The sequence below is a fragment of the Spodoptera frugiperda genome, chromosome 25 (assembly GCF_023101765.2).
Source record: "Spodoptera frugiperda isolate SF20-4 chromosome 25, AGI-APGP_CSIRO_Sfru_2.0, whole genome shotgun sequence".
Taxonomy (NCBI): Eukaryota; Metazoa; Arthropoda; class Insecta; order Lepidoptera; family Noctuidae; genus Spodoptera; species Spodoptera frugiperda.
Genome location: NC_064236.1, coordinates 13729397 through 13747420, shown reverse-complemented (window position 1 = coordinate 13747420; position 18024 = coordinate 13729397). Strand labels below are relative to the sequence as shown.

At 35.3% G+C, this 18024-nt stretch overlaps 1 protein-coding gene across 1 annotated transcript in view; it reads right to left on the bottom strand.

Moving 5' to 3' along the window:
* LOC118276607 (zinc finger protein SNAI2-like) overlaps positions 1 to 16765 on the bottom strand; it is an 88937-nt gene extending 72172 nt beyond the window's left edge. Inside the window, exon 1 of the mRNA XM_050704220.1 lies at positions 16348 to 16765. The gene's annotated coding sequence lies outside the window, so the exon portion shown is untranslated. The remainder of the gene's footprint in view (positions 1 to 16347) is intronic.
* Between the last annotated feature and the right edge of the window lie 1259 nt (positions 16766 to 18024).

Here is an 18024-nt window from a genome sequence, read left to right as displayed (position 1 = left end):
TTTAATTACGTCCGTTTCACCGTCGCTCGCACTACCTAACTTTGATTAATTAGCAAGACTTTTTTATGCAGAACTGTTTTCTGTTCAAAATTTCCAGCGACGAACTATTGGATCTGTCCCGTGAACTTTGACGTGTTCAATTCCTGGATGGAAGTTAATTCAGGTCAACATTTCAACATTGTCGAAGTTGTGCTCTTGTCCAAGTTCTGTTCGCTGGCTCTTACGGCAGATCAGAGGGAAAGTTGTTGAATAAAGGAAACTTAATCAACAGGTCGCCAGTAAACCGTTACTCACGCCACCGCGCCTCCTCACTGACACTCTTATCTTTCATGTTATTAACTTGTTGTTCTCATACAAGACTTATTGAAATATAGGTTTCGTTTTGTTTTCACTAGTCACCGCCACTGACATGAGAATTTTATATTCTGACGTACATACGTCAGAATATAAAACTCTCAATATAAAACACTCTAGAACGAACATTCGTTCTAGAGTGTTTCTTCAAAAAACTTCAATTTTTATATAACAAATCATTATTGTCCCGCATTTTTAAGCATCCTGGTAGCTTATTATTATCCTTATTTTATTGTATTGGTTGAGACCAGTCTAATACAATACTCGTATACCGATTTCAAAATTTGATTCCTTTGAGTCTATGCAATGATGTGCATTCTATTTATACTCCCACTTTTCTTCAAATATTCACGAAGTTCAAACAAATAACGAGCGCATATATCTTCAATTTTCAAATACACGTGTTAAGTATTGGAGAATATATCCGTTCCCTATTACGAGAGTCCTACAATAGAAGGAAAGTGGGAGTCCAGCTGCGGAGTTTTGTATTGTGCGCCTTCGAGCCGAGGATCACAATACCAAACTCCGAAGCAGTTAGGAGTTTGTTGGACGCAAATGGAGTAATAATAGCTCGCTTGACCCCGAAGCTGACTCGTGTAAAATCAAAACATGCATCGTGTGTGACTTACGAGTGTAATGTGCAACAAACGACCGGAGACAAGTAATACGTGATGGCCACATTGGTTAATAACGTTCCCCACACGTTGTCACGTCAAGATAAATTGACGGTACAAAGGACGCGTGCAGTAATGCGCTTGTTATTCAATCGCGATAACTCACTGCTGCACTGTTGCACTTGATACAAATCCATTGTATGAACGAGAACTTCCTTTAAATTTTCCACTGATTTACATCCCGAAGTGAATAAGAATCATGCTTTTGTAAATGTACTGTGTGATAGTACTTGCTTTTGTTGGGACATGATATGATTTTTATTCTTTGCTTTTCTTTGTATGATATAAAATGCTTTAAATGAATATAGAACTAGTATGCCGTTGTTAGTGACTGACCTGAATGTCAAAGAACAACAAACGCATCGTTTGTCGAAACTAATAAAAGTACCTGAAAGCACTAAAAAATATCGCTTGTTTGACTGTTTTTGAGAAAAAATAAGAACAACATTTTTTTATGGAATATCAGTCGGTGCAAGTCGCTTCAAACAACATTTTACGCTTACGAATTTCACCTGAGAATAAAAAATATGACGTATATTCGAAGCTGAAACTAGGTTTTTAATCCAAACTCTATCCAAATGAACAAAGTTTTGATAAGTTTTCTACCAAAAATAGTTTTTGCGTCTATAAAACATGGCTTCTAATTAGCACAGGCTCCTCTACTGAGTGTGTTTCAAAGTGTCACTCCTACACTAATTATCATTCACAACTCCTAAAGAAGATTCTTTCACAGAATATGAAAATATTACCTCCCGAGTAATCCTTGGATTCAACTCTTCATTTTTATTTCCTCTTCGCGACTCAGCTTAAAAGGAATCCGTTCTTTAAAACCCGTTTCAACGTTCCTCTATCCTTTTTCACGGTGTATCCAGCAAACACATAGGAATTAAGTGAACATTCAAACACTTTCAGTGTGACTTAATACTTTATTAACCAAAAAGTTTGAGGGCAATAAACCATTCCATTTTGAGGTTGATAATGATAATTGATATCATATTTTTTCTGCGTTTGTGAACATACAAATTCACATACACTCGGTACAATAATTGGTGGATTATATAAAGATTTTTTTATTTGAAAATCAAACCCAAGACACCAGTCTACGAAACTCACACACGTGAACAAACGATCACCCTTAAATGAAATCAAATTTGACTTGTGTCCTTAAAGTTTATGACACAAAGTGTCGACTACGTACAACCAGTCAAAAGACCAAAATTTCAGAGTAAATCCTCAATTTATTTGGCAACAACATTGAAAATTATAAAGGCAACGAAACAGCCACTTTAAGAGTCAGTGACGCGAAACCAAATGCGGACCAGTTTGCGGCATACACGCGGTCGCACATTTCCGACAAATTTAGACGTTGTTTTCTAGTGAATAAAATATATTTTGCCATGCATGAAACCGTGGCGACCGCGTAGCCACCGCGTCGCGTCGGCCGCACGATAGCTGCGACGCGTCGACGTCACAGTACGTCCCTGATCAATATGAAAGTGTTGTACACAAGTACAATGTGGTTGTACTACGGCGAGTACAAGGTCAAGAGTTCAACTCCAATGAATGAAGAACGTCACAATAACGCTAACGTGAACGTTTCAGTTTACGTTACGTTCGTGTTAAGTGCATGCTGCCTGAATTACTGAAATTGAAGCGTTAATCGATCGTTCGTAGCTACGGTTGTTAAGGGGTGTTGTTCGATGCTTGAGTTCAGAACTACGCTAATTGGGTTCAGTTTGTATAACCTAATACACGTACATGAACACTTACTTGAAAAACTAAAACTATGTATTAAAGGTTTATAAATATTATTTAAAAAAAACATTTTGATTCAACTCGGAAAGGAAATATATTCTGTTCTGTTTACTCTTAAATTTTTTATTTATGACCATATATCATATCATAACACATTTAGCCTCATATTCAAGTTACGTCCAAGCGAACCACTCACAATGTACAAATCCAGTTAAAAAATATACAATGAATTTTTGTATTCCACTATTTGGAACGGACATGACAAAGCTATGAAATAATAAAATGAATCCGTATGAAATGTCATGTTTTAATATTTAAAACGCAACTCTAAAATGCTTTAGCATGTATTTTTGATATTACCTACCGGCCGGCCCGCGCTCCGGACGGATCACTGTTGGTTTTTGTAAATTACATAGATTTACTATATATAAAGCTGCTTTTATTATATTCCACGCTGTAATGTACATTACTTTCCTTCTACATTAAATTAAAGACAAAAGGTACTCAATGATAATTTTGTTTCTAGCATTAACATAAACTTTTTATTTCGATACATTTTTACTCTAAAACATTATTTGAATAACTAATAATTACAATGTAATATCATTTCAAGAAACATTAAAAAAAATCTTGCCGTGTATTATAGTTAGTGCTTTGTATGGCATGTCAATGTAAATTAAGAAAACCAAATAGGTACGGTAATATTTTATTAAAACGTCTTGTAGTCACTATGTTCTGCAACGAAAGATGTTAATTCGAACTCTAACAAAGTATTAAAGCGCTATAAATACTCGGACAGGGTGGAACATTGTATTACAAGTACTACTGAGGCTGTATTATTAAATTCTCAATGCTCATTCAGTAGTATGTACGGTATTCCTAATAAACGAACAAAGTACATACCTACAATAAACGTAATTTAAACCTTTTTAACAGTCGAATAGTGTTGTAAACACAGTGGTTGTACTCGCACAAAAAGAGAACAATGACCACGGTTCCACTGCAGCACATTTGCACAACCGCATAAAAAGCTCAAAGCAGCGGAGTGATGCAGCGGAATGAACATTTTGAATGTTTCGCTCCGATAGCTGGTTACCGGCTGCATTGTGAGCTCGTCTCCACCACACGTATCCGAAAATTTCCCCTCTGACTCCAATACAGAGGATTTAACAAAGGTACTCGCAGCTCGCGATACAACAATGCACAATGCGAGCATTCTGCCACGGCGCACTATGCAACTTTTAAAGGCCTGGTGCTTGAAACCAATTTGAACCTCCATAGAACCGACGTTTTAGAACAAACTAACTATACGTTTCCCGGATTTTTTCGTTTAACTTTTAGCATTCAATAAATAAAAGTTGTACATTTTTTACCCGTTACTAAAATCTATGACTGTCAACATTCCATTCTGTTGTGAACATTGTTCGCGTACTTCTATCGAGTATTCGATAGTTTCATATTTTATTTTATCGAACTAAAATAGAATAGTTTGTGTAAATAAGTGTTTTGATTGTTCTCACTAAAAGTTACCAATAGTTTTCAATCTACACATCCATAAAAATAAAAGCCAGTGCAGTATATTATTGAGTACACAGTAACTGGGCGTGTGTTGGTACGAGGCACGCATATAGTACGCCCGGCCCGTAGATGCACAATAGGTAATTAGTGCGGGCTAGCTACGATACTTCGTTACGTAAATTGGAAGGCCGGCTAATTATTTCTGTAGTAAACGGGCCAGTACCTTTATTCCCGTTGAAACATATTTTAATTAACTCACATGCCATGCTTCATATCACAGTTTCATTTGTATAAAAGAAAATATGATAAAAGCAAATTTCTATGTATAAAACAGAGGTTTTCGTGAACATAATCCGGATGAGCTGATAAAATCTACAATCTATTTTATCTCTGAAATAGCTTTAGTTTGCGCACCGAATGGAAACGTTAATAAAATGTAACTAGCTATCTGCATTCTCATGGTTTTATTTTTAAACTTTCATATTAAATGAAAAAGCATTCTGAAATGGATTTATAAAAACTGCGCCATTGTGCTTCGTTTTACAATAAATAATTGTTAACTTAGTTTTATGCTACAAATACTGAGTCCGTTAAAAGAAACCTGAACGATAATTAATATCGTTTTTCCAATATATCAACTAGAATATTTATTATTTTATATTACCATAATAAAATATTAAATTATATCTCAGTGAGGACTGGTTATAAATAGGTAAGATTATAATTATACCTATATCTCTCGCTATATCGGTCAATGCTTGTACCTTAGACAGAGGTTTACAACGAGCTAATACAAACAAGGGCTCAATAACCAAACACAAATGCCCGGTCCGATGGCACGTTCGATTCGGTGATCAGTATCAGATACTTCAAATAGAAATACACCGAAACCGCAATGGATGACAAAGGGCTAGTGTTTGGACGTCACCTGCACAATGAACGCCGCAAACCACCGTGTATCTCGCCCAAATGCCAATTTCAAAGATACTAACATTATAATGTGGCTGACAAATGGCCAATCAAGATCACAATAACTCAGCCAACATCGCATTATTGACTAAGTGCACCCCTTATTGACTTCTGACAATTGAATGACAATCGCACTTCGTCCGCCGACTTGCAGCAACCAATTGAAGAACATTCTAGCAATCTTTAAACAGAAATCGTGATAACTACATGTATGAACATTTATTACGCCGATTTATTTGCGCACTCCATACTCAGAACACTGTAATTTTTTTTTATATCACGACGGGGGCAAGAAAGTTCAGGCCACCTGATAGTAAGTGGTTACCGTGGCCTATGAACGCTTGCAACACTTAGGGCATAACATGCGCTTCACCGACCCTTAAGAACCCTATTTACTTCTTTCTTGAAGTAGCCCATATATTCATATGTGTGTAAAAAATAAATATTATCTTTACTCAACGTCTTCTCTCAAAGCAACAAATGGATATAAACGACGCTTTTTAATAACTCTGTCATAGTTCTTTCGTAGTCACATACCAGTTATTGCAACAGAAATTAACTCTACTTTATTTTAATAAAATGAGATCAGACTTTGACCAGATTTGAGTACAAAATGGAAACGTGTTATCTTGTTACTTTTAGAGCTTATTGCCACCACACATTTTGAAAACACAGCATGCTATATAGTAGTTATTATAATCAAAATTATAAAACAAATAGTTTCTTGCTATTACCAAAAGCAACATGGATAATACGTACATGCGACCAATTATTGCGACATTAAGGTGCAATTAATCGTTCGATCTTTGATACGATCTTGACCAAGCGCAACATCACTTAGCTTCGGTAATTAAGTCACTAATGTATTAAGTTGCATATGTGGCTACAGTTTGTCCGATACAAGACGACATTTCATCTCTCATCTCGATAGCCTCTGAATGGCCAATCAAACCATATGCATGCTCTTATATCTCAATAGAATAGTAAATTGCCTACAGTACCGTCCGTTTCAATTCCACACAGAATAACCCATTCAATTACTGGGTGAAACTGAATAATATTGCTGGGTATACGCTACATGCAAGAATATCGGGTCAGACAGGGGATGTTTGTACCATGTGTACTAAGGTTAAATATCAACGATGATACACAATCGTAGTCAAAGTCAGAGTCAAAGCGTTTATAGCAACTAAGTGTACAAGATAATAGAGTGTACAGTCTTGTTTGATTTACATATAAGTATGACAACATTATTCCTTCTGCTTGTGTTCTTTGCTTTTTTAATTTAATTAGAGGGTTTAATCATACAGTGATTATGTCACCCTCATCTATCTATATTCTATACATATAATAAAATCGTAGAAAAGTGCTGTCTGTACATTGAAAATAAAAATAAAAAAAATAGCAGGGGTTATTGTTATGTCGATGTCGAACCCAAAAATGTAATTAACTTTTTTTGTCTGTTTGTCTGTTTGTCTGTTTGTCTGTTTGTCTGTTTGTCTGTGTGTCTATGCGCGCTAATCTCAGAAACGGCTGATCCGAGTTGGATGCGGTTTTCACGAATATATTGTGGGATGCTTCTATTAACATTTAGTGTTTGTTTCATGTCAATCGCTTCATAAATAAAAAAGTTATGTCAAATTAAAGAATCACGTCGATCACTATTCTATGCTTATACCATAATCTCCGCATTTGACGTATTTGGTTGAAATTTGGTACAGATATAGTTTAGAACAACAACAAATTTCAAGTCAATACGACCATTGGAAATGGTCTAGGTTTTTGATGAGTGAGTCAGTCAGTCAGTCAGTGAGTGTATAGTAAAAATAGCGATTTTCTGACGTCAATATCTCAAGACCTACAATAGGTACATTAATGAAATTTTGTATTTTAGATAAGTAAGTAGATCTCGACAGATACTAGAAATTTCATATGCGTAGATAAAATAGATTTTGAGTTATAGGTGGGTGGAACTTGGCCCGAAATGGTTCGTATAATATAACACACGGCCGGTGTGTCGGTTTTTTTGCTCGAACTTGGCGGACACACTGCCGTGTGTCTAGATTATCAGTCGTATGATTGTTTTGTTTGTCTGTAGTGGTTCTGCTGTTTCGTATATTCTAAATAAAAAAAATTGGTTTCGTTGTATTTGTCAATTAATAAGTTTATTTGTTGGGGTTTTCTGGTTAAATTATTTAACGTAGGTTTAGTTTGATATCGATTATTAGTAGTTACTGTAGTTAGTTTTTTTAATAAGATTGTAATTCTAATTTATTAATTAATTAGATAGATTAGATTTAAGTCGTTTCTTTTAAATTATTTAGTTTAAGCTTGGTTATTATAGCATAGAGGATAGGTTGTAATATAATTTCTTTTTTAATTGTTATAAATTCGTAATTCGTAGCTTTCTTTAGTTTTAAGTTAGTTTTCATCTTAAGTTCGGAAAGATTATAATATTTCTTTAGTTTAAGTCCGTTTTTAAACTATTTTTTCAATGCCCTAAGTGAGTATACGTCTATTAAATTCAAACGCAGAGCTCATTATGTTGATTTTTGAAGAGTTCCCTGGAATATCTTCTACATCTCATTTTTTAAGGGATTCCGCGAGATCGGGAACTATGTGGTTAAAACCAAAAATTTGCCGGAAGTCACTATTCCACGCGAACGAAGTCGCGGGCAAAAGCTATACATATAATAAAATCGTAGAAAAGTGCTGTCTGTACATTGAAAATAAAAATAAAAAAAATAGCAGGGGTTATTGTTATGTCGATGTCGAACCCAAAAATGTAATTAACTTTTTTTTGTCTGTTTGTCTGTTTGTCTGTGTGTCTATGCGCGCTAATCTCAGAAACGGCTGATCCGAGTTGGATGCGGTTTTCACGAATATATTGTGGTATGCTTCAATTTACATTTAGTGTTTGTTTCATGTCAATCAGTTCATAAATAAAAAAGTTATGTCAAATTAAAGAATCACGTCGAACACTATTCTATGCTTATACCATTAATCCCCGCAACTATTTGACGGATTTGGTTGAAATTTGGTACAGAATTCTTTTAATTTTCTTTTAAATTTCGTGGTAGGTAGCTCTCTTATTTCTCTAGGAATATTATTATATATATTAATATTAATTATAATTATCATCATTGAACTATTTTTCTTATGTAAAATACTTCTACATCTTTCCATTCTTAATTTTGTAGGATCCCTCTGTTTAAATTTACAATTCTCACTAACCTTAGGATATAATTGAGGATAGTTTCGTACAAACATACCTATCTCAGCTATGTATAAGGATACCACAGTCATAACACGTAATTTTTTGAAAAGTGGTCTGCACGATTCTGTTGGACTAACACCGCATATAGCCCTAATACATTTTTTTTGTACAATGAAAACTTTGTTTATAAGTTCGGAAAGATTATAATATTTCTTTAGTTTAAGTCCGTTTTTAAACTATTTTTTCAATGCCCTAAGTGAGTATACATCTATTGAATTCAAACGCAGAGCTCATTATGTTGATTTTTGAAGAGTTCCCTCGAATATCTTCTACATCTCATTTTTGAAGAGATTCCGCGAGATCGGGAACTATGTGGTTAAAACCAAAAATTTGCCGGAAGTCACTATTCCACGCGAACGAAGTCGCGGGCAAAAGCTAGTAGGAACATAAAATAACTTAATGTCTATTAACAAATGTATTTTTTGCTAGTTTCTGTTTGTGTTATTATGCACGTTTGTTTATTTATTTATTTGTAGATTGACCTAATCTAGAAAAAAGTACCGTATTTATATAAACTAGTGGTCGCCTAGTGGTCGAAATTCAACCATATACGATTTAATTTACAATACCACTTAACATACGTTCAAGGATAATTTTTATTTAACTCAAACTCAAACAAACTCTTTTATAAAACTCTATTCATATGAGACGTGAGAATATCATCGCAATGTCTATCGATTTTGACGTTTTGTCAAATACGATCAGATACTATGCATGTGTGTGTAATGTTTTATTTATTAATTTAATGTACTTTATAAGCATTATTTTTGAAAAATATTAGCGTTCTGGACTTCTCCTACACATAAACTATAAGTGTACCAAATTTTATGCTCCTACGTCCGCACAATTTTCGTAAAAAGCGGTCCAAAGTTTTTGCCTCACGTATTAATATATAGATGACGAGTCAAAACTACGATTGTTGAATACAAGCGTCTGTTCCGTGTCCCATAAGATGTTTATCTTAATTAAAAACATCTCCGATCCTAATTCTATTCATGTTTATTTGAATAACTGAAAAATTGTGTATATCAAGTAAAAGCTCTCCGCGAGGTAGTACCGGGCGCTAATGACGAAATCTCGAGGACGCTTACATCCACTCCGCAGCATGATTACAAGACATTATCCTCTCGGCGCATTGTGTCCCAGACCTGTGCTCGTAAACATTACAGCTTGGATTTGTTTAGAATTTTCGTTTCAAAACCAACCTTTTGGAATTTCATTTGGTATATTTAATCAGATTGGAATAGAGATGAACATTTCTTTTTCTAGGTATTTAGGTTGTCTTGGATAGTTTCTGTTTGTGTGACCTAATCTAGAAAAAAGTATTTATATAAATGACGTGTCAAAACTACTTTTATTGAATAGAAGCGTTATATTGTTCCATATTCCATAAGATGTTTATCTTAATTAAAAACATCGCCGATCCTAATTCTATTCATGTTTATTTGAATAACTGAAAAATTGTGTATATCAAGTAAAAGCTCTTGGCGCAGTAGTACCGGGCGCTAATGACGAAATCTCGAGGACGCTTACATCCACTCCGCAGCATGATTACAAGACATTATCCTCTCGGCGCATTGTGTCCCAGACCTGTGCTCGTAAACATTACAGCTTGGATTTGTTTAGAATTTTCGTTTCAAAACCAACCTTTTGGAATTTCATTTAATATATTTAGTAAGGTTGGAATAGAGATGAACATTTCTAGGTATTTAGGTTGTTTCGGATAGAAATGGAGAATAAGTATTTTTTTAATAGATAGCAACTTTTGTAAAAGTCATTTAAGGCACATGTAGGCTTGAACCCTGTCTTACTTTTTAGACTTAATTTTGTAGTTTGAACTTCAATATGTAGCTTTAAATAACTATTTGGAGAGTGGTTGAAGGTTCTATAGTTATACATAATTATTACTTCTGTTTGTCCATTTTCAATATTTTCAAACCCATATACTGGATCTACTTATTCAAAGACGCAGGCCGTTGACTAACGAAAAGTCTGGATTATAGCCGAAGTATTTTGTATTTATTTATTTATCATTTTATATACACACATATAACAAAAAGGACCACAAATCTTTATATATATAATTCTTCTGTACGTGTGTATGTCACTGAACTCCTCTTAAACGACTAGACCGATTTTGATTAAACTTTTTGTGTGTGTTCAAGAGGATCTGAGAATGGTTTAGATTCACAATTTTGTCCGCTGGACAATGTTTTTTTAATTAATTTTTAATTTATTAGTAGTTGTTGATTTTGGAATGTTTTACATAGGATCCGACAGACGGCGCTATCATCGCAGTGTCAAATATTAATGACGTTAGATATTGTCATAACATTTGAATAATAATTTTCATCAATATGGTCCAGAATGTTTTAGCTTATTAAAAAAAATTTTCAAATTAAAGACGTGTAGACAGGACAACGTTTGTCGGGTCCGCTAGTAATATATAAAATTTAAGTACAAAGGTACTACATATTCCTATTGGAATTTCTTCCTGTAAACCTAAGGCAGAAAAAGTAGTTAAGACAAAATACACAGTGTGTTTTTATTATTATATCGACTATAGATACGTTTGACTCTTTATTTTACAAAGGTGGTGTGGCGTCCAAGTATTCCCACTACATAATGCAGCGGCTAGCAAAGTAAGCATGTAGCGGACAAGCCATGATCCCGCCATGTTTGCGTGATCTGACGCCAAAGTTAATACGAGCGAGGTACCGGCCTGAGCAAACAGGCCCGAGTAAGCGATCCCTCCACATATCTACCAATATAAAAGGGTAAACTTGTTACAGACGTGTCGCTTATATTAATGTGAGTGAAAGATTTTATAAGTGGAAAATGTTTTTGATCTTTAATTACCTGTCAAAAGTAAACTGTTAAAGGAAATCGGAAATTGAAAAAACCGGTTGACGCGGTGGTTGGATAAAATGTGTATGTGAAACTGTATGTTTATAAATGCACCCACGGTACAGGAGAAAATCCTAGATTGGGGCAAAGTTTTCTTGAAAAAATAATAAAATTTTCTACTTTATGGTGCTACCCTTAACAGCGGTAATAGGATAAATAAAAAAAATATAGAGAAATATCGGAGATATTGTTTCGCCTTATCGTAATTAAAGAAAAGTTTTATTTTTTCTTATGTTTATCCGGAATCCATTGCGACAATTATTTTGTAATCTTTTATTTTAGGAGCTTTTATTCTTAAAACACGCCAGCCCAGGCCTATGGTCAACATGTGGACATCTCGTGGCTAACATGATGCTGACGACAATCCAATCAAATACACAATATAATGTATAAAGAAGTACAAATTGGTAAAAGACGCCTTACATTTCCTTTAATATAAAACCTTGCACATGGTAAGAGCAAGGCCAGTAGTTACTGGTGAAGACAAACAGAGACCGTGATCTGTGACAGTCAACAACGGATATTGCATTGGACTGCCCCACAACTACAGCTTCCCTACAAGTTTCTATTTACACGCTCGTGTTATTTCAAACGTTACGTCGTATCTTTACTTAGTTCGTAAAGCCTAACTAGGAGACTAAATAAGCATTAAAGATTTACACAATTTTATGCTCGTTTGAAGGAAAATCGCTGAAGAAAATTGAACACCGTTTATTGGTTTACTCATTCAATGAAATAAGTATCTATGCAAATAATTCTTACTAATGTTATAAATGCGGGTGTATTTATCTCGTATCGCGTTGCTGTAGGGTGATTTGTGGTGAAAAATATCCGCGTTAAAAAAATGAAACCATAATTTTACGAAAAAAATTTACTGTGCCACGACGACACTTACAATTTTTATGTCTTAATCAAACTAAAAAATCTTGACAACTAAGAACGAAAAATCAAGTCAACCCATTCATTAAGAAACTAAGATTTTCTTTGGAAAAATATCGAATACTACGTTTAGCAAAAGACGTACGAGCTCCCAAACTTTTAATCCGATTTCCAAGAAACATAATTAAGAACAACCGCAAGAACAGAGACTTTCAAATAAAAAAATGCATTAAAATCAGTCCGGTCCTCCAAGATCTATGACACACAAACAAATCTTCAGACTCTCAAGACAACAAGATTGTAACTTCCCTATTTTAAAAATAGCACCGAAATATTGCACACGATATAATACCCAAGTATCATGTCTTAAGACCTCAATATTCTGCAGACAGGTATCTTAGATGTCAAAGTGAAAATACAGTACGGTAGCGAAGTCGGTCAGAGCTTGACTCGGAAATTGTGTTCCCATTTGCGACACTCACCAAGTATTTGGCTTTGAAACTGAGATGGCGACCTTCGATGTACATGTATTATAACTTACATGTAGGTAATAATATTACGTTATGGAGAATTGAAGACTTTTGAGAGCAATTTCTGGAGATTTCCCGTTTGGTCAGCTTTTTGGAGGAGGGAAAATCTTATGCAATGGATCCTTCCGCCTAGGATGAGATGATCAGGAGTGTCAGATTCTTACTGACTAAAAACTACCCCGTTCCTAATCTCCCGGAGCTCAGGTACGAAATCCGCAACTCCGGGTTGAGCAACAAGCCTACTGAGCCCTATCTGTGGTGGCTGGCTCTTTGGGCGTCATTTGATGATGGCAAAGCGGAACTGATTTGTCACCACCTTTTGTCATCCAGCAAGACATGTGATGTTTTATTGGACTTAAATAACGTAATCCAGTGTGGAAATGCGAATTCTGAAATCTTGTTTGAGAAAGAGTTATGTCGAGTTTCTACCTCATTGTTAAACGTAGGAAGCTCCCTGGGCATTTTCGTATAACGTACATAAACTTGGGAACGTCATGGTGGCCCGTAGGTTTGAGACGCCCGCTTCCCATCATCTCCTACGATTGATTGACACACCACTAACACACTATGAAGGAGATCATCGTGAGGAAAAGCGTGGTAATTAATGCTCACGCCTTGTCTGTGCGAGAAGAGACCTTTGGTCAGCAGTGGCCACTTATGCTTATAAGTTATGCATATAGAGTTGTGTAATATACCACATCAACAGCCTTGTTATTTGTGTGTGTAATACATTAACATTCTTTTCTTTGATAATTTTACTGACATAATCTAGCTTTTCCACGTGCCAGTAAAAAAATAACAAATCAGAAATAATTAAAAAATACTGATTTTATTTTTGGAATATTTTCGGCATGATCTAAACCATAATCATCATTATGGAATGTGAATAGTTTTAAACAGTTTTTACTTTTTATTTATGTTTGTTTATACATGCTTATTGTATGTAATTGTTATAAATATTTTCTTATCTTTGTTTCAGGTCAACTGCATGAAGCACTGGTACCCAAACAGCTGGCCATATTCTTATGGGTTAAGTTAAAATTATTCGAGAATAAACACTATTAATAAAAATAAAACAAAATTACTAGTCATTGAAACCTAGCAATAATTTAAAAATGTATGACTACCGTTCGATTTTCGCAACCGAGGGCTGGGCTCGCTGTCATTGCAGCGGTAAGTGCCCTCTTTGAGGAGTGGCTCGAGAAGCGCCACGGCGTCCTTTCCTACCGCAAGTGCGGGTCCAGTAACAGACCCGTGCTTACGGCGTGTCGCGTTCCATGCACGCCTCAAAGAGCCATCGGACCACCACAGCTTAGCATGGCTGATACCTGATTCGGAGGTGCGGACTACCTAGCGGGTTTCCCGGGGCTCCGGCTCGAAAAGCAGGTGTAGGAACGGGGTGGTTTTTAGTCAGTAAGAGTCTTACACTCCTCGCCTCGCACAAGGCGGAAAAAGATATTTGATGATTATCCTCCCTCAAAAAAAACCATTAGATTTTTTCGAAAGAAGATTTCTTTCGCAATATTATCAATCTTTTACTTTCCCTCATACATAACTTTCAAGATGTAGAACTTTTGTATATAAATTGCAGTCAGTCTAGTAGGTGCCCTGTGTTCAAAGAAGATGAAATGGTGATAGTACTCACTACCATGGACAACCACCATTTCATAGTCTTTTGAATAGCTTCAGTGAGTTTCTCGGCTGAGAGATTGGCTGCGGAGCTACTTGTCGCATATTCCATGCCTGCGCTGAAAACACATTAATATGATTTACAAGTTTACATAAACTGTAAATATGCTTTTAAAAATTTTACTGCCAACATCAGAATTTCAAAAAGTACAATTTTCTGTATACTTACATTTAAGATATTGTAAACTGATTGAGTGAAAAGATGAACATTTACCTTACTTATTTATTCTTGAGGAATAACCAGAATTTTCCTTTCCTTTTTAATTGTTTTTCTTTAAGAAAGAATTGAACCTTTATTTCATGTTTCGAACTATCACGCGGCACCTGGTCTTTATGTTTAATGTTGAAAATAATTAAAACATATTTTTTATAATTAATTTATCACACTAAAATAAAATATGTGAAAGTTTGTTCGTTTCGATGTTTGTCCTTCAATAACGCCGAAATTACTGAAGAGATTTTTATAAAATTTATTATATAGACAGGGTATGAGCTGACATGGGTGATAGGATACTTTTTATGCCATGGAAACGCTGGCGAAACCGCTGGCAGAAGCCAGCACGTAAAAAAACACAGTTAAAATTTATTTTACAAATAAAAAGAAACACGAAACGCGATAAATGACAAAAACAATATAATTTCCCAACATACGTAACATTTTGCTTTGTGCTCGTATTCATTGATTTATAAACCCATTGTTTATAATATTATTTGATATAAATCTTTAACACGCGAAATATAATTCATTAAAGTGTGGAAACGTTAACCACTCAGCTTTGCGTTATTTTGAATGAAACCTCAAACCGTGGCGATTGAATGCATTATAATAATATTATTTAACATCGAAAGTCCGGTATTAATCCGGATCGGTAATTATACTTGTGAATTATTCCTAGATCGGTTAATTTCTTGATCCGAATTATTGCCACATGTTATGATAAGCAAATATCCTCATTATTGTGTACGAGTAAATTCAGTTGAAATGCTGTTAATGTTTACACTAGAACTATGTGATATCTACGTAGAATAAACAAAATGGTGTTAAACAAAAATGAAAGGTTATTCGTTCTAGGAAAACTTAAAATTACAAAAAAAGCGCAAGCATGCTCTAGCTTTGGGTACTCACTTCTTAAATGTCCAATTAAATGTGTTATTAGTCGAGAATAATGATTGTTTTGTATGAAAATACAGTACAAAGGTTCCTTGTAAGACATTTCATAATCCTGTCGCGAAGGTATAAACAATTTGGCTTAACACACAATAATACATTTAAAAGGATTTGCAAATGCATGTTGTACACAAAACACAATAGAATCAAGTAATTCGCTAAAGATATCACAAAACAGACACTGGAGTAATACGATTTAGATGAAATAAAGAAAAAGAAACAAAGCGAAACGTAAATAAAGAGGTTATGTTGACAACTCTCCTGCACCTTGAAGGAAGCCCCAGTATTATTGAATAAACCTTGTACCGTTTCGAATTAAAAACATCGACCGACCAAATTGCCTGTTACAGTGTTTATTCTTTATAGTTTTTTTTTTTGCTAACAAAGTTTTGTTTTGCCTTTTTCGGCTTCACTATAAAACGCTGAGTTGTATCAATATTCCGGTGAAACAACATTCCGTCCGCGGTGCGCTCGAATACAAAATATTCCGGAGTGTTTGCGTCAGTGGCGAGTGCGCGCGACTGTCAAACTTTGTTTGCGTGAGCTAGTTTCTCAAACTTCCGGTATGTGTCGTTTTTTTTTGCGCTTCGACCTGCATGTATTGGAAAGTGTTGTTGATGAACTTACCTGAGTTTCACGGTGCCCCCATGAGTTAACAGGTGGCGTTCGCAACAAGTTCAAATGAGTGCGTTCCACAGGTCGCGGGCGTGCGACAACGGCGACGGTTCTGAGTAGACACGCGGGTGGGTGACCGCGGGACGCACGCGCGGTTATATCCCTCCCCCTATCGATCGTCAAAGTATGCCTAAGGCGCGGTATTTACTAATGCAGACAACTGCCGAATACAGTTCCCCCTCATAACACTTTTCCCTAATTCAGAGAAACCAGAGTCCCACACGGCAGGACGCAGAGAGCGCAGGCCGGAGGGCGCGGCCCACCGCACTCGCGCCGCGCCACTGGCGGCCGCGGGACTGCGCAGGACAGCGCCGCTTTAATAATAAAAACAACTCTAACTTCCATCACAACCTCCTCCAATAAAATACAACCAATTTATTGCGACCTGTGGACACAACAACTAAATAATCCAGCAAAAATTTTACTATAAATCCAAAAATCTCGAATTTGTACAAAAAATTCGCGAATCTAGCATAAATAAATTGATAACTGATTATTTTTATAAAATAAAACTCCACAAAAATTTTCAAGTGTTAAAATAAAAAAAATAATCCAAATAATATCAACAAATAAATTCAAAAAATAGAATTTTCATTTTATATTTCTTTTATTTACATCCTAAACAACAACAATCTGTGGACATTCATTCAATATTATATTATACAATAATATAAAGAATACGAATCAACAATAAAAATCCGTAGAATGTTTACAGAAGCGGCTTAAAAACGAGTCAAAACAGGCGCGGAGTCGCGAAGACATCGACACCACGCTCACCGTTTCCCGCCAACCGGCGCGCGGCCGGCTCCATACTAACTTGGAACTTAGTACTGAACACTGAACACTGCCAAAATAACCCCCACTCACATCATAACGACAGGTAAAATAATTATCCACCTGTAGAGCCCATATCAAATATTAAAAACAAAATAAAACAATGATAAAATAAGCAACGCGTTCCTCGAAAAAAGTGTTCGAAAATCACCCCTCACCCGTATTTATTTACACGTTACGTCATAAAACAGGCATCGATCAACGGTCCCCTATCCGATAAAAATCAGCTGATCTTCCCCTTTTTTATTATTCGGCAATTCTAAACTCTGTATTTAGAACGGTACGGTTTAAGTTTAAATGCTTAATAACTTTAAGAAATAAATTCGCTAGGCTGACGACTGATAAGCAAAAGACATACTTGTTAACGCAATCAAAATTCGGTTCGTAGTATTATAGATAAAACATCACGTTTTTAATCTTTCAAGAGGTAGGCAGAGCACGAGATATTAAGTGTAAGAATAATTTTTCACTACCGGAAATATTCCCAGCATTGTTTCGATTCCAAATTTTCGAATTGGAAGCCTAATTAATTCGATACTTTGCAGTCGCGTTTGTGATCACTCGTTTAACGAGACAACGCTGTTGAATAAGAATTGAACAGCAAAGGCTTTGATGATTTAATGTACCAATTGCTATGAAAATGTTCTATAAAAAACGTACGTTTATAATGTTAAAGAATCTAGGAATCTTATTATAATCCTAAAATCAAAAGCATCTTTTGCACTGTTTCAATTAAACTGTTATTTCTAAAAATATTCTACTAGCATTTTTTAACGTTGTTCACTACCTATATAT